The 21,677-nt window shown below is 33.7% G+C and overlaps 1 protein-coding gene across 1 annotated transcript in view; it reads left to right on the top strand.

The window, feature by feature from the left end:
- Nucleotides 1-14,937: 14,937 nt before the first annotated feature.
- The window catches only part of LOC148275596 (uncharacterized), an 86,854-nt gene continuing 80,114 nt past the window's right edge, over nucleotides 14,938-21,677 (top strand). Inside the window, exon 1 of the mRNA XM_088235478.1 lies at nucleotides 14,938-15,103. The gene's annotated coding sequence lies outside the window, so the exon portion shown is untranslated. The remainder of the gene's footprint in view (nucleotides 15,104-21,677) is intronic.

The raw sequence follows: 21,677 nt of genomic DNA, 5'->3' as shown, positions 1-21,677 counted from the left end.
GAAAAATAATGATACCCACTAAACGTACTAACGTTAGCCTTTTTTTGTTGGCAACACTTTACCGCACAAATGGCTCAAAATTCTTATCTTGCCTGAATTTTGGGACACCTTTTATTATCCCGATCTCTCGAGTTATGTGAGAAAGCGTGAAAAGAGGAAAACTATTTCCTTTTCCGATGATTTTTTCTGTTTTCGTTTTTATTATTATTTTTTATTATTTATTATTTTAAAATGGCTTAACTGGGGTACTTGAGCATGTCTATACATGTCATATGACAGTAGACATAACCTTAGAAAAACAAGGAAAACACAGCAGTTGAACTTTTATGCTTTTTATTTAGGAATAAAGCAATGTGAATACAGCAATGTTTGGAATAAAATATTATGTCGAAAATTATGATAATAATAAATAAAAAAAATCATGCTTTTTGGGGCCATGCGGATCTTCAAAGTATACCTTGGTTGTTTTCTCCGACAGTTGTTTGAAATGCAAAAAATAGTGAAAATTTTTACTTTTAATTTCCAAATCGTAATTATACAATTTTTTTCAACAAAATATTTATTTACATTATATATATTATGTAAAATGATTCGCAATGTGTATATAATACCAAAAAAATATGTACCGTACTGATAAGAATATCTTGCTATTCAAATTTAATTGAATCCACAATTTAGTTTGTAAAATAAAATTCACATTTTTGAAATTCGCTCCCAGATGTGACAATGTGTGATCGGTCACATTGTTTTCTAAATGTCAGATTGACCACTACAACATTAGTCAACATTTTCAATAGACAAGTAGGTACTGAATTTGATGACATTATAAATTATGCTGATAAAATTTGTCAGGCCCCGTGGTGTAGTGGTCGGCGCTTTCGCCTACTACGCAAGAGATTTCGGGTTCGATTCCCGGCATGGTTGACATGAAGTGTTTATTTGAAAATATGTTTTTAAACAATAATATTTTATAGTCCCTGAATTGGCTGAATTACTTTCATGTAACAAGAAATGATCAAGATAAGATGCGATTGGTGCACCGATGCAGTGCTCTATGCACTATTAGGTATGGAAAGGGGAATGATAACGATGCAGTTAATAAAGTCAATTACAAAAACACTTTCAATTACAGCAGCCGCATTTTTAATTTCACATTTTACTATCGGTCGATTAACGTTAACACCCAATTTTTAATTAATTATTTATGTATTTTCAAATACGTGTCAAAGATTAAATCAAAGAGTTGATTTTAAATCCATCAAATAATTTTATTTACAAAGTTTGATTTTAAAATCTAGTCGAAAAAATTAGGTGCCTATGTAAGAATATGGAGCTCTGTCTTTTTTTAATTTGTGGCATATCCAAAACACCACAGTAAAAATGACGATATTTTTGTTGTTCGGTTTCAGTGGACGCTACTCAGGGGCGACTTTGTGGCGTTGCGAAATGTTTTTTTATAAAAAGTTCGTTGCAGATATACTCAGTTGCGTGATGTTACTGAAATTGGACAGTGTTTAATTACTATTTTAATATTTTTATGTTCGTATCGTTATTTTTATCTCTTTTTATTTTTAATCGCTTTTCTGACTCTCTATAATATCCCCTTTCAAGTATTCCATATTACTTTTTTGCTTAATATTTTTACTGAATTTATAATATTAATAGTCTTAAAATGATTGATCGAGTCTGTCATGTACGGGCCCGTTCACACGTATCGCGCAAATTTACTCGGTCCGGTAAAATTAGGGTGGGTGACACATATTTATTATTTTCCTTTTTGGTTTCATTTAATTAGTTTCTACTCGCGGGTGAAAATTTTGCTAGAAAAAATCGAGTGAAGATTAGTTGACCTCATGGTGTACTGATTTGTGTTTTTACCTGCCTATTGATAAGTGAAATAATTAAAAAAATAATGCTAAATGAATCCACCTTGACATGGTTCTGACAAAGTTCATCACGTCAGTAGTAGCACAAGACATACGTCGTTTGAAAAGGAATACACATGCGTCCTTAATTATTGTTTTGTAGGGCGCTGTCTCTCTCTTGCGTCTGATTTCCGATTGCTGGCTCTCTCGCCGTCATTTTAAACGTTTTTAGGTTAGTTACCGGTGAAGATACTTTAATGTTTATAAATATTCATTGAACTTTTTTTTTCTTTTCTCGGCAAAGCACCCAAATTTGAGTGATACATGCCTTAATTTACCAATGTTTTTGTTGCAAGGTTGCAAAATTGTTGCAAATTAACGAAGGATTTTACAACATTTAACGAGCGGATCACATGTAAACAACTTATAGAACAGGTCTGAACAATAAAACAATAAGTAATTTATTTAATTTTAATTCACATAATTTTAATTACGTAAATTAATTAGGTTGTCAGAATATAAACTTCGTGTCTTAGATATTTTTTTTTGTATTATCTTAAATGTTTGACTATCACACTATTGATCATGGGACAATTCAAGGAAAGAAGATGTTGAATATTACGTGGAAAAGATAGACCCAGTAAGCAAATGTCCATCAAAAATTCGTCATTAGGTACAATCTGCAGTTAAATAGAACGTGATCTGCGGTCTCCTCTTCCTCTTCACATTCACATGAAGCGGAGGTCACTACTTGAATTCTTTTGAGGTGTGATGCCAACACCGTATGGCCAATTCTTAATCTACATAAAAGGGACACACTTAATTTAGATACTTTGAGGTTACGGAACCAGGGTATTTTTGGGACTACTGGCTTGATGGATTTGTAGTATGAGCCGGTCAGCAACTCAGAGAAAATTTCATTCCATTCTTCACCCACACTAACCTTAGGAACATTAACGTAATCGGATATAGGCAGAGAGAATAAAAGGATAACACCACAGTCACAGGCCTCATTGGCCATTGAGTCCACCAACTCATTTCCATTGATTCCTATACGGGGTGAGATTCAAGCAATTGAAACTTTTTTTTTTTTAAGAAAGCCATATATAACATATTTTTGGTATCACATAGAATGTGTTTTTTTATAACGACAGAGTGGTTATGATTTGATTTTAATCGTACGCAGAATGTAACTGTCTAAAAATGCAAATTCCAATTTCTTATATGTACATTCCCGTAAGCAAACTCAATTAAAACCTTTTTTTTAGTTTAAAATGTAGTATTTGCGTTCTTATGATTAACCGAAATATTTCGATTTTGGGGCCATTTTCATCGAGATGTAAATAACTCACTATTAGAAAATGGGAATCAAGTTGAGGTAGAGTGGGGTTCTAACCTCGGATCTCTGATCTGCGAATCCGCAACACCAGCTACGGTACCATGACCAGATTCATAAAATATACATGAAATTTCAGCCGCCAGTTGATTAGATTTTCAGTTTTCTTTTTTTATTCGATGGTTAAAAATCTATGAAAACCAAAGACAATAAAAAAAATTCAATCGAAAATTGACGTGCTTAAGTCTCAAATTTACTCTTTAAAATTTAATTAAAATCGAAACAATTTAAGATTTTATTTCCTAACTGTTATTATTATTAAACATGTAAATCTAATGTCGTACTGTTTTTAGTGCTGATTTCGATGATTTGAATACAATACGATACATTTCCTGTCATTCAATAACGAATAATTTTTTGTTCTCTGTTATTTTGTCTTGTATGCTCAAGTTACGTGTATTAGAGTTTTTTTTTTTCTACGTACTCTACACTTTTTTTGTTGTTTCATATTGCTTATGAACACGAGTGCTATTTTTATAATTATTAATATTTTCATACCTTGTTATGGGAAAAAGCCGTTTTTTTAAAATTTTTAAAAGAATATTATAAAAAATCAGGATGAGCAACATAAAAGTCTCGATAAACACAATGTACGTATTTTCATTGTATTTTACATAAACACGGAGCGAGAACAATATAACATCAGATATTATCCCGTTCAACATTCTGGAACGAGACAAGAACTGTCAGGAGGAACAAACTAGAAACTGAACTTGTATTACATACGAGTATATGAACGGTGTATTCTATCACAAAAGATTAAACAAAAGTCTCGAGCGGGTTTTGAGCCTGTTAGAAATAAGGCAAAGTGTATTCAAATAATAAAAACTACGCGTACCATTGTCTTTTTGAATTATAAATTATGGGAAATTTTGTAAACAACGTAAAGATGTGAATTATTTAATCATTAATTTATTTGTTCTGACAAAGAAACAAAAAAAATTATAAATTACACCTTAAAAAAGGAGTTTATGATATTAGACTGGCAAAAAAACTTTCTTTAATTGAATAAATAGAAATATACTTTAATCTAATTAAAATTAAACGCTAGATGTCATCACTTGTTATAACCATTTTCGATCGCGAAACTGTATAGCTGCTAAAATGCACACAGTAAGATTACGATTTTCTAAAATTGTTTAATGATTTACTCATCATCTCGAGTCACGACTTAATGAGTAAAGCTTGTGGTTCTTAATTCATAATTTTGACAGTAAGATTATTTTTATCATTTGGCAAATCGAAAATAAAATATTTGTATATTTTTATTCATTAGTGTATTTATCATATTCAATCTAGAATACAACGTAAAAGCCAATTACACATGGTTATAACAACGTCACAGCATATTTATAAAGAAATCACTCTGATTCATCGTTAGAGAGGAAGAGTCTAAAACTGGTAATTCCAGCATGGAAAAGATCCACCTCTCTCGGTAGGCTGTTCAACAGACCAATCATCCACACCAATCCCACAGACATAATCGTGAGTTCATTCATAATTCATTAGGTATTTCACATTTATTATGTAACAATAATGGTAAGTATTGACAAATTGATTGCATAAGTTATTTCGCATTACCGTAATACACATACAGTAATATTAAATTCAATTATTGATTAATTGATAACAATGTTATTTTTATTGTTTGCGGAATCTACACATAGGAAACCAGAATTTTATAGCGCCAGTGGGTAGTGGGTAGTGGGTAGTGGGTAGTGGGTAGTGGGTAGTGGGTACATAGCACTAAAATGAACAGATTATTTGTTTAGTAAATAAACATTCATCGAAGGTTCTCACTATAAAACGGATCAATTTGGAGAAATATATAAAACTCTCTTTTTTACGTAAACAATTTATTGGAAATATATTTACTTATTTGAATCCATTTAAAATCGACCGACGTGACGTCTCTCATAGTTTCCGTATGTATAATTGCAACGAGGGTATGTGAAGGGTGAGAGAAGGTCTTCTTGTCCCATATCCGGAGTAGGATGGAGCCGCTTCCCGGCGACACATCCCGAATCCATACCAGACTCCGGTACCAGATACCGGACTAATGTATTCCTATTCCCTACCCGAAAACAATATACTTCGCACTGATTGATTTATCTCCCGAAGCCGGATTATCCGTGCCGCCTAAATTGGTTATGTTTCAATACACCCCCACCCCCTCTCGGTACAATCCCCACGGTAACAATATCCACGTTGCTTATAATATTGAGTATAATCATTTTAATTTTAGTGAGCATTCACCGTCGGACATAAGTTTTCGTAGGTTTCCGTGCTCGTAAATTGTTTAAACTAAGCTCGATCTGGAACCTTCGTCGGAAGAGCGGAAGGTCGAGTGGCTTGATATTGAAAAGTCCCACGATCCCGCATAAACGCCTTTTTAAAATTTATATAATGAGTTCATTTTTCCAGATAAACATTTCACGTTTCATCTAGTTGTCATTATTTCCTTTTCCACACCCATTAGTGCATAGGGCACGGAATTTGAACATCAAATGCGGCTATCAGTCTTTTGCTTCAGGTCAGAAAGCGCTCGTCTAGGAACAATGAAAAATTGCTGGGTGGAACCACATTTGAAACCAATATTTCGAGTCCACCCTTTGAGGAATCGAACCGAGGACTTTAAAGATGGTAGACGAATGCTCCAACCACTACTGCGGGGGGAAAGTATTTCCTTTTCAGTATTTTTACCGGAGAGTAGCCGTCCCGGTTTTATATCACACGCAGAATTGAATTATTTATCGACCTGGAATCATACTAGTGGTAGAAAATGAATAAGTATATTTTCATTCTTAAATTCATTTCAACAGAGAGAGAAAACATTTTTGAGAAGGAAATATGGAAGTCTAGGTATTTACAGGGCTTATGACCTGTCATTGGCTGGTTAAAGTGGCCACTTTACACACTGTGTAACATTCACCATTCTGCCCATGGTCTGCGACTGGTCTTGACCAGTCTCGAAGATGCCTACTTAGGCGACAGCGCTCGTTGGTCAAAATAATAACAAGTAAAACTAAACCAAGAAGTTTCATTGATAAGTTTATTTGTAATTTTATCATAATCATTAATTGTGGAGTTTTATCAAGAAATATCAACAAAAAACATCAATATCATATTACAATATTTGAGTTTGTCCAAATGTTCGTAGACAAAAGACTGTGGCCATTTAAACAACTTAAACCAGCCAGTGACAGGTCATAAGCCCTGTAAATGCCTAGACTTCCATATTCCCCTATTTAAGGTATTCTCCATTCCTGTTGTAATTTGTTAATATCATATTATATTAACTAAAAATAGTTGGATATTAATTTTAAGTATTTTTTGAGTGAGAATAACGAATGCTCGATTAAACTTATATTTACGTTTTAAATTAATTTCAAATCGTTTGGCTGAAAAATTAAAAAAACTCTGAAGAGTACACAACCTTTTGAAGAAATATTTCACTAGAGGAATTGACTTTGATTTTGTGACACGGTGTTTTATTTCGTTTATTTACGACATGTCGCCAGTTGCCACTGATAAAAGTGCAACAGTTCTATTATTTTTTAGTTGTGCTACTTGCTGATCGTATTATACATTAATTTGTATGTTTCCCCTATATTAAAAAAAAAAATATTTTTTAATACATATAAACATGTCAAGATGTCGGACTATTCTACCGCCGTGCGTCGACCACCGACTGAGAGCTTAATTCATTATCGAATTGCGAGAAATAATACGCAAAAGTTTTCTTTAAAATTAAGCCCTGACGTTGAGGAATAGTCGGGTAGCTGGCGGTGAAGGAACAATGACGATATCAATAATTTAGCGATTAACGAAGTAGACTGCGGTTTGAAGGATTTCAGGTACAGACGGTTTCAGATCGACCGCCAGCCCGACTAAGGTTTTCCGCCCGAATCTACATAAATCTCTTTCCACATACTGATATCCATTTTCTTGTTATGGCGTTTATAGTTGAAAATGTACTAAATATATTCAATACAACATGTTAAACTATTGCGAAATTTCTGAATAAATTACAATTTGATAAAAAAAATATACTTATTGGTTCATCATCACCAAACGCCCCTGATAATGCATAGGGCAGTGCGTCGGTGCACTCGATTACTCGAACAAATATTTCATCTTTACCCCCCGAGAATCCACCACACCACGAGGCGGACTTCTTGACTCGGTTTTCTTCCTTCGGAATCGCCACCCGAACAGCCATCGAGTAAAAAACACTCATTTGGAATTCTGGTTCTATTTTACACTCGAAACAGTATTTTTCATCCGCCTGGACATAGATAAAATGAGCCTGGCAGTCAACCGATAACAACACGAGTCTGCGTTACGTCGCTCGTCCGCTGGGCGGCCGGGAGAGGGGAAAGGGGGAGGGAACTATCGCGGAGTAATTTGGTTAACTTGTTCGGATATAAGTTGAGCAGCTCGCGCATCCGACACCACCGCCTCGCCGCACCGCGCAGTAGGGCCAAATTCACAAAACACGTTTTTTTTTTTTTTATGATTTATAACTAAAAATATTTTGAAAAAATTATTTTCATCGTTTTTAAGGTTCTGTCATTAAAATGGACAACAAATGTGAGAATTAAAAAAAATATTTTAAAGTTGTCTTCATTAATGATTATTTTTTTATGTATACGGCCTAAGCCTTAAATACAACAGATGCACGAAGAAACAAATGTACAAGAAACTTAACAAAAATAACATAAATTTATGAAGCTCGCTTCATAGATTTATGTTATCCTCGGACAAATGAGTGCAAGAAAATAATGATATTAAATGTATTCGTAAACACGATAAACATATTATGAGACTTCGAGCTAAACTATGCATTGGCATGCCATTTTCATCCAACAGTGTTTTAGTGGCGAAGAGAAATTCGAAAATCAGGAAGATCGATAGAAGAAGGATACCGCAGAATTCCAAGTTGTATGTCGAATTAACTAATCTAAAAATTCTGGACATTGGGACATAAAAACAAAAGTTACTCTTAGAAAATTAATGAATAGCAGATTTTGTCTCAGGGTGACCTGGTTGGGAACATTAAATTACTCGATTGCAACAGAGATGGGACATCACTTATAGCATTAAGTATTTTGAAAATGCATGTAAGATCCGTATCATTTCTTCAATGAAGATAGATTAAGAGTTTGGTCTATTTAAAAAAAGGAATATTTACCCCTTTTGCAATCCGAGTAACCGTGACATTTTTCTTAAAAAACGGTGTTGCACAGACTCGATATGAGTCCTATAGAATGAAAACTAAATTAGAGAAGCATATTCTATATGGAGTCGAACTAGAATGCAATGCAAGAGTTTTAACTAAAGTAAATACTTATAAATAAATAATTAAATATATAAAAATAAATAAATAAATATATAAAAATAAATAAATAAATATATAAAAATAAATAAAGAAATATATATAGCTATGGTTTAAAAAACTGTAAGATTAAAATTAATAAATTGAGTAAAAATTTATAAACTAAGATCTGATGAAAAATATGTGAGAAAACCAGAACGACTAATTTATGAAAAAAGGAATATCTCAAAAAGCTGGATAAACTTAGACATAATATTGTAATTTTTTTACAAGACATATTTAAAAAAATTTCTGATAGATAAGATGCAAAATGCAGGGGGCGGAAATGTACTATAAATCAACGTGAAATATTTTTTTCGTAAAAAGACGGAATCAAAATATACTTTTATTTAATTTGAATATATTAAAAAAATATTTGTTATATATTTATTGAAAATATTTACTTGCTTAACAATCAAATAAAAAATACAAAAAAATATACACGGTAAAAAAAAACACGGAAATTTGTCGCAGTCGCAGCATAATGAGTCAACTTGTGATTTCCCAGCGTTCCCCAATCACTCGACAAACGCCATTTTTGGTTTTGAAAACTCACTCCAATACACAATTTATGTGTGAATAGGTTTAAAAATTAAAAAAAAAAAAAAAAAACTTTACGCTTTTTACTTTTTATCGTAAATTCTGAATTCGGTTCCACAGTGCGCCGTGAGGAGAACAACTTAATTTTTCCTCTACCTTGACGGGAGATTTAGTTATTCAATTTGTCGTGAACGGTGAAGAGTGCGCCCATCCATTGTTGTGGACCTTACGAGTATTGCAGTACTGCTGACTACCAAAACGCGCACATTAATGCCGTTTGAATTCATAAATAAATAATCATAAAGGTAAAGAACGAACAAATTTACAACCGAGATATATATATATCTCGGTTGAGGACGTTGTTTCGGGTTATGTGTAGGTAGTTCACACTGTTTGCCGATGTTTTGATTTCTCCGTCAGAGTGTCGATGTGATATTATCATTATGGATGCTTCGATGCGATGCGAAACGTCACATGAACCCAGAAAAACAATGTGAGCATCTGAAAAACTCATCTCTAACACCTATATACTATTGTTAAGTATATTTTTTAATCAAATATGAACATCCTATTTCATCCGTTACTTTCCTCGTGTAAATAATCACCCAGAAATGCCATTCCAAACCACTCTCGTGGTACGAGAAAACCGTTTTTCTCGTGTATTTTGTAAGTAAATACACGAGATAAAATGACCGCAAGAGCGTTTGGAATACCACCTCAGGAATAATAATTACATTCAACTAAAATAAACAGAAATAAATTTTAAATTATGAGATGGTTAGGTCTTTATAAAAAATAATGAATCAAACACTGAAATATTTGCAATACAACCGCCAGACAACGAGCTTCGTTCGGCGAATGCCGAGAAGTTCCTATAAAGGTCCACGGCCGAAATTCGCTCCCTTTCCTGACCCTTCTTAGCTTCGCAGACGAGGACAGCCAGGAAACGACATCCACTTGTGAAATACAAACCTCGTACGTTATAAGCGAGGTCAATAATGGCGGTAACCGACAACGGTAAGTGATTAGGTTTTTACACAAAATAAGGGAAATCTTGTCGACGCGAAGGACTCTGATTAATTAGCGGCAGTGTTCGAGGGGAGACTTGTTCCGACTTCTCGCATACTAAACATTTCCCGCAATCTCAGTATTTCATTTCGCCTAATTTCTTCACGAAATTGTATCAGACAACCGCTATTCATTATGAATTAAAATGAGAGTATAACACCGCGAAAGGGTGCTATCAATATTGATTAACACCTTGCCCCCTCTATTCTCCCTCACCCCTCGAGCGCTCCTTCAGTTCTACGTCAATTAATATTTATTTGATGAATTGAGAATACGATTCTGTTTCTGGGAGGAATATCAGTTCGCCAGAATCAATTTGATCATTGTTTCGCGAATCTTTTTGATTTATCACATAATTTAATTGCTTGTTGAGTTCCGAACGTTTAGATTTATTTATTTAAAACACAAAATACAGTATACAACCATCCTAAATCCTATAAAACTCAAGACCCTCCTACCATCCTCTCTCCCCTTTTTTTCGACCATTTCCAAACATCAAGAAATATTTTCATACTTTCATCAGTGCATGTTTGTCCTAATCAGTGCATGTGCTTATTAAAATGCATGCCGTGTTGGTTTTATATTTTTGTGCAACATCTATGGTGATATAACAGATAGGTGTATAATGGGTTTCGCATGTTGTTTAAATTGGTGTCCTGACAAAGAGACGGGTACGTCTCGAAACAGGTAAAGTCAGTAAGTGGTTATATACAAATATTTCATAACATTTGGTAAAATGTTTGACCACAAAGTGAATGCTTCGAATATAAATAACACAAAATACAGTTTTTAAATAATTGTGATTAAATAAGAATATATTTTAATTTCTAAAAAATATCTTTAACTCTTTGGCTTCGTCAATACATTCGAGAGCTACATCCGATTTTGGTGATACATTTTATTTACCCTAAAAACACGTTGGTGCGTTTCATTCTTGAATATGGAACATCCTATAAAGGCATTTAAATTAGTTTTTTTTTTCACATAAATCGCATCAAATCTGTGAATGTATATTTGTAATGCAAATATGTTATGATAAAATAAATACATTTTATTTTTCACCGACCGGTTTCAAAGCAAACAAGCTTCTTTGTCAAGGTTTACTTGAAATAAATGAATTGAATTGAAAACAATAATTTATCTCCATTCAATTACGCGAAAGATACGATATGCAGTCTATAAAAGAAATCGTGAAACTACAATTTCTACTCACAGACGGAGAGGGGGAGTTCTGATAGCAGTTTCAAAAAAACTAGTGTCCTCTAGAAGGAAATAATTTGAAAGTGACTGTAGAGATATATGGGTGGAAATAAAACTGAATGTGAACTCGAACTTCTGTATAAATTTGTGTATAGTGTACATCCCACGTCCCACCAAATATGCAAATCCCTCATTATAAAATGATTGCATTAAAAAACTTCAGAATAGCTTTCTCAAGGCAATGATACTAATTATCAATATGTGATTTTAGGTGACTTTAATATTCTTGAAGTAAAATGGATATTAGATAAAAATTCAATAGCAAAACTCCCTCACTTACAAATTACTATAATCGCAAAAGCCTTCAATTCAATTGATTTTGTATGTATTTGTAACTTGTATCAATTAAATAATCTATGTAATCGTAATGGACGCATATTGAATCTCGTATTTTCGGGTAAAATAACATAAAAGTTTATCCTGCCAATGTTCTGTATGAAATTGATCGATATCATCCTTCATTTGAAATATTCTTTATTATTGATAATGTAAAATTATTAAATAAAAATGGTAATATACTTAAATAAAACCGTAATAAATGTGATTACAATCTTTGCCGTCAGGATCAATTATCAGTAAGTTGATTGTCACTGTGTAACATTTACCATTTTGCCCATATTTGAACATCCATATTCCTTCATTTTTTTCATCTGTTGATGTTTGTGAAGCTAAACAGCTGAAACCTTTATTTATGCGGTGAAATTCATCTAATTTAATTATTTGTATGTAAAATGGCTTCTTATACCAGCTAATGACAGGTCATAAGCCCTGTCAATGCCTAGACTTCTATATAACCTTCTCTGAAATGTTCTTCATTTCTGTTGTAATATGTTTATATTAACAGCTCCCCAGGGTATTGAATCCAGTCCTTGTAAACAAAAATTTGGACAAACTCAAAATATTGTTGATTAATTGTTGAAATTAAACCAATTTAACACTATCAACACATCAATAATCCAGGAATTGGTGTCGTTTTACTTTGAATATAATTAATGTATCATCTGCAAATAATACAATCTCCTGATTTTTATTTACAAGATGAGGTAAGTCATTAATATAGACTAGGAATAGGAAAGGTCTTAATATGGAACCTGGTGATACACCTATTGTAACAGTTGATCTTTAAGATCGTGTAGCAGCTACATCCACCTTCTGGATTCTTTCACTTAAGTATGAAGAGAAAAGATTTAATGAAGAACCTCTAATTTCATAGTGGCATCGAAAATGTGTTTAATTAGCACAACACCAGTATCGGTGACTTCAAAAAAGCCTTTGATAAAGTCAACTATCATATCCTAGTTTAAAAAATGGAAGCAATCGTCGAACATGGTACCTAATCTCTTGCATTGGATGAAATCGTATTTAGAAAATGAAAGCGAGATTTTTTGCATAATAGATTTGAATCATTACCAATACCTGCGACATTTGGTGTGCCAGAAAAATCAAATATTGGGCCACTTTTATTTTTAGTATTTATAAATGAGCTCAGCCCTCTCTTAAAATGAGATTTCTGCCGTATGCTGGCGATTCGAAGATATTTCGTTGAATTGAAGCATCAGCTGACCAACAAATGCTCCAAAAATATCTCGATACTTTAAGTACATACTTGATGTGATCTGAATGATATGCACCTAAATGTACAAAAATGTTACAGATTACACTTACTAGGAAAATAATAAAAACATTGATAATTAACAGTATTAATAATATGAGCATTAATTCAGTTAACCCAATTCGAGATCTAGGAACAACTTTTGATTCTACATTTTCAACTCATTTTAACAATATCAAAAAGAGGAAAAGAGGAGAGATTAAGGAAGAGAAAGGAGATGTTTTTTCAGACGTGATTTAAACAGAGATAATGAAGTAACACCTTTGATGGTGGATGGGAGATGCTTCCACATGGACACTATAACCTTCGATAATATTATGACGCGCTTTAATGTACCTATCTTGTATCTTAAGATTATATATATTATTGATAGCTTTTACGATACTTTAAATAATTATAGGAGAACTTCAACTCATTTTATAAAATTAAATATTCCCTTATGTTACGAGGTAAAATTGTTTTACCTCGTAGTTAGGTAAAATAATTTGTAATAACCTATTCGTATGGTTTATTGTAATAACTCGAATAATATAAATATAATTAACAAATTACAACAGGGATGGAGAATACCTTAGTAAAGGGAATATAGAAGTGGAGGCATTTACAGGGCTTATGACCTATCATTGGTTGGTTTAAGTGGTCACTTTCCACGTTCCTTGTATGTGAAAGTATTCAGTCAGATGGATCTCTTTACAATAATAAAGGTTTCAACTCATTAACTTCACTAAAATCAACAAATGGAAAAAATGAAGAATTATGGATGTTTAAACATAGGCAAAGTAGTGAATGTTACACAGTGTGTAAAGTGGCCCCTTAAACCAGCCAATGACAGGTCATAAACCCTGTAAATGCCTAGACTTCCATATTCCCTTTTCTAAAGTATTCTCCATCCCTGTTGTAATTTGTTAATATCAATGACTCCCGAGAGGGTGAAATCTAGTCTTTTGTCTACAAACATTCGGACAAACTCAAAAATGGTAGGAATTTAATTAAGTCATGTTGCGCATTTCCTAATTCTTGGAAAATTTTATATATCAGGCCAATTTTTAAGTCGGGTGACAAGTTTGATGTCAAAAATTATAGACCCATATAAATGTTATCTATTGTTCCGAAAATATTTGAATCTATTAGAACAAAAAAAATAACACCTGTTTTCAAAAATGTATTGATTGACCAACAACACGGATTTCGAGTTGCCAAATCCACTACAACCAATCTGCTTGATTATACTACTGCTATCACTTGTGCTCTTGAAGACAATCTTCAGGCTGATGTGCTTTATACAGACTTTTCTAAAGCTTTCGATAAATTCAATCTCACAATTCCTCTGGCTAAATCATAAGCCATTGGTATTATAGATCTTTTATTATCAGTTTTCAGGTCTTGAACCATAATTGTATCGCTCTTTTCTTCGTGTAACTGTTGTAATTGGCTTATGCCGTATATATAATAAATAAATAAAAACAAATTTTGCGTTCACATAATAATTGATGAACAATATCTAAACATAAAAAATGTGATTATTTGATCAATGTCGTAGGTATTGTTTATTGTTTGTGTACCATAATAAATGCGATAAAATGATCTTATTTAGGATTTTTACCTTAGAGCACCCAAAAGAAAGCTCCGTAAATAAAAGTTTATAATATGCAGCCGGAGCGATATTGCGATAAATAGGCACCGGTTACTTGTATATTACCATATCGGAGTGTGAACTACAATCATTTCAGGATTTCATATCTCGCGAGCCCACCGTCCGGCCCAAGGCGGGGGAGGACTTCCCCTCCCGGCGCCGGCGGCGCGGCAGGCCGCCGGGCCCAGTGCAGCCCCGACCGCCGCCCGCGCCGCGAGTGTCGCGCCTGCCCCCCGCCCCTCTAGAGCGCCTCGCACAAACTTTTCCACTTCTCTGTGATCCATCGCGAACATGAAGTTACTCGATGTGGTGTGACTAAACTACTCGAAGATGGGAACATAATGGTCAAAAGGTGAGTTTTACAAAATTTCTTATTTTACTAAGGGAAAACCAAATTAACAAATATTCAGATCGGTGGATTATCGGCGAAAGACAGAATATCGGTAGATACCTACCTACTTAAAAAATAATATTCCGAAGATGATAATAAAAAAGTAAAACAACATAATAAAATACGATACTATTTTGTGCATGCTTGTGCATATTATGTATGTGTGTAAATGGATGCACGTATATACATAGAAAGTAGATAAGTTAGTATGCGCTATCCATTTTTATCAATTGAGTTCTTGTGAAAACATGAATAGTTTTATCCTTATACACTTTTTTATCTTTATTTTTTTTTTTTAATTGTTGTTTATTTTAAAAATTATTACTTACTATGTTTGTACTTACCTGTATAATTTTTTTTAATGTCGCTTGGGTGTATTGTAAAATTAAATAAAAATGATGGATAAATTATATCGTTCATATTATTGTGCGTTGGGACTATTGTGAGTATATTTTTCACCACTATTTTTATTTGTGTTTTTTTTATTTCTCCTTTATCGAGGCCTTCTTCTAAAATATGAAAATATCAGCCGAAAAAAAGGTACGTACGAACGTCGGTACGTACGAACGTCGGTACGTACGAACGTCGGTACGTACGAACGTCGGTACGTACAAACGTCGGTACGTACGTATTTACAAATTACGATCAGCGTAGAAACAATAAACCGGAAATGACGATGGATGATGACACAGACAAACAAATAACACAAATATACAAGAATAGCGTCAAATGATCGTTATAATAAAAACAAGATTTTATTTATTTTATTTAATTTGATTTATTTCGAATACAAACAGATGTACAGGTTAAATTAATATTTAAAAAAAAACTGTATAAAATGTATACATAGTAGGGCCTGCCATCCAATTATATGTATTTAATAAATAATACTGTAATAAAGCGACGACGGCTTGAAGTTTAAAGTAATTAATATACTATATATTAAAATAAGATAAATATGGGCAAAACAAGGATATAGTGGAAAGGGAAAGAAGGAAATTGATAAGGAGTGGTAAAGGATGATTGAAGGAAAGTTAGAGTGGAAAATTGCATTTGATTTAATGATTAAACGAATTATGAATGAAGAGCACGAATCAAGCCTATTAATTCTCTTCTGTACATATTGTATGGGGTGTTAAATATATCAAGACTATTAAATTTTTTGTTAAAAATTTCACATATACGAGGGATCGTAGAATATTTCCGATGATTAGTTTTAATTTTACGAATATAAAAAATATCAGAGAGTCTAGTAGAAGATGGAAAAGAGAGGATGTGGAAGGAAGTTATAAAAATTATACCGCAACACCCGGTTCCGGTTGAGAATTTTCATTTTTTTTATTTCTTTCTTGCGAGAGGCGAGAATCGAACCCGCTACGTTAGTTTCGCAGCTATCCATCTAACCGACTGCGCTACGGAGCCTGCGAAACTAAATATCTAAACTAAAAAGATTTTAACATAAATTGAAACGATTACTATTAGAAAAAAACCCACCAAAAAAAAGATAACTACGTTGGGATAATTTTTCTAGGTAGCTATTCTCAATTTGAATGTATATGGAGTAAGGGCCGACCCATATTTCAAATTCATCACCTAAATCCGGGATAATTTACTTTCCTTCCAATACTACGCAGGTAATGAATGGATGCTGGGTACTATTCTCCACTCTTCACTTCAGTGAGTTGTAATTCAATGAAGCTGAGATGAATTCGAAAAAGTTACGTTTTGGATGGAAAAAAAGGAAGACAATTAATTTAGTCGGGAAGCTAATCGGGTAACGGTTTATACAGGTAGAAAATAATGGCCGCTTTCGGCGTTGAATAATGCTCCTCGAAAAAATAATATTTCAAAGTCGCATCTGGATTAGGCGAAAGTAAATTAATTTTGGGCACTCGGTGCCTACTATGAAACTTTGTAATTTTCTCGGAACTATCATATTATATACATTTTTTTTTATTTGAAAGTACCTTCGCGCGTTAATTTTTATTAATACGTATCCTTAAAAAAATAACATTTATATTCCTGTCTTATGACGTAACCGAGGACCTTTCGGCTCCTTCCAAAAATACAAAAAATATATTTTTTTTAATAAAGATTTTTTACCCCGAACACCTAACGTTTGTACGAACTCCATTAAACCTAAGCATTCATCGATTCGACGAACAATTTTAGAGGTGGACATTTCTAATCAAAAACATAACATGTTTTTGTTATGTTTATTAGACACATATGAAGCAAAGGTTATACTGATAAAAAAACAAATTTATTTTAATTTTGTCAAAAACTAATTTTTATAAAAGCATTTTTTATTATGGTACTCATTTTTAGAACTTAAAGAAAATAACTTTACGTGCATATACTTATTTAAAAAATAGGGTAAAATAGCCTTTTATTCTTTGGCGAACTAAAATTATAAGATTCTCCTTACTCAAAGAAAAATGCAAAAACTAATTTGTAGACGCGCAAGTTACGCAAAAATCAACCTATATGTTCACCACAAATGGCGGTGTTATATTTTAAACGGTCATTTTTTGAATGCGCTTTTTTATAGGAACAGAGCCAAATTTTTTATTATTTTTCTTATTATCGGTGCATCTGTAAATTAAGGATCATTGACGGATGTTGACTTACCTTCGTTTTGACTTTAATATTTCTTTGCAGCTAGTAAATCTTAGATTTTATTATTTATGTGCGTTGGCATTATGCAAATATCTAATCGGATTTTGAGTCATAGTTCTACAAGTTGTTCAACTAGCGACTTCTTCATAAAATCACAACGACTCATATTTTCTCCCCAGTGGCTGTGGAGCACCACCAGGCACCAGGCAGTGTGGCAGTAAATAATGTAGCGGTTGATGCATTGTATATTTACCATGCCGAAGAAAATACACGTCAACGATTGATTTTCTGCTGCTTGACATTACACAGCACATCATTTGGTCAAATAATGTAGGTGTCTACACCACCTTTCATACAAATATAAAATTCAATCATATGCGGTTTCTTTGTTACGGGTTTCACTGTGCCCTCCCCATCACAAGAAAAGAACATAAAATATAGGTAAACCACTTTAGGCTTGATGTTTTGTTTTTATCCGAATTTGTCCATTTCATAATTTCTTCTCATATATGTTTGATCGTGAATTGTTCAAATAATAAAAATGAATCTATCATACTCCTTTCAGCAGAAACTGTTCCTCTGGCAACTAGTACAATATTTATAGCCGCTACTCTGCCAGAAGTAGTGGCTTTACCAGTGGCCCGAACATGACGGTTCGGACTTTGGATATAACTCTGATACTGTGATAAAGTTAAGATACTCGAATTACCGGAGATGTTTTCCGATAGAATAGGCCGTGATTGCAGTTCCAACATATAATTCAGTAAACCAGATGATAATCGTCCTTGAGCATTCAGCTGGTTATGCTTACTGTCGGTCGGTCGGTCGGTCGGTCGGTCGGTCGTCTCGAATATCACTTTCTACATCATCAACCTCCACATAGTCTTTTGTTCGCTGTCAGATGATCCTCCAATTCACCGATGTCATTATCTTCTAATAATAGGCGTAGCGAAAAACTGCAAAAGTACTACGACTTGTCACCAAAAAATATACATAAACCGTAACCATTTGTTGAAGTGCCGAGTAGATTTACAGTAAATCGGAAAATTGTGTACTCACTCGTTGGACTTAATTGTCTTCCGAAAGACTACGTGGCAAGCACTGAGTTGACAAGCAACAACACGATCATCGGCATGCGCGGAAAGAAGAGAAAGAGAGAGCGTATTTGCTATCGCGTATTTGTCGATTCGACGAAGGTTAGGTGTCTACGTTTAAAGTAGTATAAATGTCTGCGTTTGATTTCGAACAAGATTCAGGGGAACTTTTAATACTATTACTATTTGTAAATTAATACTTTTTTGAATCCGCATTTGAAGCACCTCGTACGAATATCTTATTAATAAGATGAATGAGATTTTTATTAAAAATACTGAATAAAAATCTCCTGGATTATTTGGTGTACCGTATCTACACATTCATTTTTATTAGGGGTAAAAGAAAAATAGTATTTACAAGAAAACTAAAGTGAAACTAATAAGAGCCTGAATTTTTCTTTGACATGTTTCGGGTCTGGTGGAACATTTTTGTGGAAGGCGCGAGTTCTTACCAAAATAACAGGCATTAATAGAAAATCATAGATTTTTGGTAAGGTAACTTTGCAAGTTGTATTGAAACGCTTTGAAAGGTCGGTAACATGCTGTGATATTTTGTGCGTATGTCAGAGATTGTCGAAGTGTCGATGTCGGTACGGGTACCTGCCGAGTACCGCCAGTAGGTACTGAGCTAAGGCAAGAAAGGTGCGCTGGCGCTGCACCGTATACCCGTAGGCGGAGATGAGTTCATGTTCATAGCGTATGTACTCGGGTATAAAAAACAATTCACATATTTTGCATTATAATTTACAGAGGGGCTCTCGCTATGTACTTTCTGTACAGCCAAGGTCCCTGCTTATTTTCTATTTAAGTAAATGTTAATCGCATTTTTCCACCAACGTCTAAATTATCCAACAGGCGCCGTGGAGCAGTCAGTTTGATGGCCGACTGTGAAACAGGCGTCGCGGGCTCGATTCCTGCCGGTTGCAATAAATAAAAAATAATAATTTTTCTCAATCGTTCTGGGTGTCGTAATGTAATTTTGTAATTTTCAACATATTTTAAACATTTAAACACACACAAATGTTAGCAATCGCGCTATCATAAACTAATCGAAACATCATATAAATGTCATCTTTCGGTTACCATTATTATTAGTTTCCTTTGGGCATCCGAACGAAAATGGTCACGAATGTCCGATATGACGTCCTCGGGTCCGGACTAAATTACCAGAAGAAAAGTGGTAAACAGCTCGGGAAACAGCGCCAATAAATACCCCCTGATGCAGCATCTGTCCGAGCACGTCCAAGCAAGTGAGGCTTGACGTAATTACGTCCCCCTTAACGTAGGTACGTACAATGGTCGCCGCAATAAAATGTTCAAATTAAAACTGACTTACGTGTCCCTTTTTTGTCAGAAACCTTATCTAGCGTCTCGCAGGGCAACGTTGTTGGACCTATGTATATAAATTTGTTTAAGCTTTTGAGTAGGATAAAAGTAGGTAATGGAGTGAAATGGAGGTTAACTGGCGGTTATTAGTCGTTGGAGATGCGTCAGTTCTTCGAGCCTTTTAGGGACGCCCATAAACGGAGACTTTTTTTAATCGAATATTTATATATTCATGATTGATTTTGAAATAATTAGGTTTTTAAGTATTTTTAATATTTTCTGCAATATAGGTTTTTAAGTATCCGATAATTTTGAAAAATTATAATATTTACATTAATTTCAGATACGGATAAAAATATTTTTTCCGGAGGAACTAGTTTTAAGTAGAACTAACTAGAGAACTAATTTCCCGTGAGAAGTTTGAAGCATTTATTTGTCGATAAGTTATGTATCGATCAATATTAAATTAAGTAACACTCGTTTTTAATTATTCGAATTTCTTAAATAATTTACTATGACTTTCACTCAGAATTTTCAACACGAACAGACTCGAATGTTTAATATGCCTCAAAAATACTGTTATCAGCAGGTACGTACTCACACCTGTGTCAGTGTTAGGTACATAGTGCCATATTATTACCATCATTTGTTGCACTATTACAGATCCTGAAACACAATAAGGGTAGTGAATTACGGCACAGAACACCCAGGCTTGAAAAAAAATTGCATATAATTTTTGCAATTTAACCGGAAATCAAACCCCGAATTTTACGCGAGCGAGACAAGCGTCTAAATCAATAATAATAAAATTAACCATATCTAAGAATCGGATTACATATTTGGATTAAAATATTTAAATGGGTATTGAGAACTTTGCATATTTCTTTAATGAAAATGAAACATTATTTCAAATATATTTTTTGAATACTTTAGGAACAAGGGACGCGAGAGATTAAAAGTGATTCATGAATTTATAAAAATAAATAACGGATTATAATCCTCGCAATATATAAAAAAAATAGTAGGAAAGGTCGTGAATTATCAGGTTTCATCACGACGGCGTCGTCATCAATATCTGCATCCGGTGGCGCATCAGGCATTGCTCTGTACTTCGATTGCGTATGGATCATTTTTGTTAATGGAAGGTGAGACGATCTCCAGCGCCGGCGCAATGGAATATTTAATACTGCTATTTGAGATCCGCCTTGCCAGAAATCGAACCCAGGACTCGCACGGTAGGCGAATGTGTCAACCACTACACAAAGAAACGGACTTCTCTTCACTCGATTTCCTGAAGAGCCATTTTAGTCATAAATAGTCCGAAATATTAGTTTTATTTCACACACAGAGCTGTATTCTTCACTCAGCTCAGATACATAAACCCATACGACACATTTTCAACTTGTCTGATTTTGCGTTTCACAAAGAATTTCATGCACCGCATTAGAACGAAGTGACTAATAACGAATGGAATGAAATATTAACACCGAATGTCG

This window comes from Micrasema longulum, unplaced genomic scaffold (assembly GCF_059751315.1).
Source record: "Micrasema longulum isolate JH-2025_06_02 unplaced genomic scaffold, ASM5975131v1 h1tg001379l, whole genome shotgun sequence".
Lineage (NCBI taxonomy): Eukaryota > Metazoa > Arthropoda > Insecta > Trichoptera > Brachycentridae > Micrasema > Micrasema longulum.
This window is presented reverse-complemented; position numbering and strand designations above follow the sequence as displayed.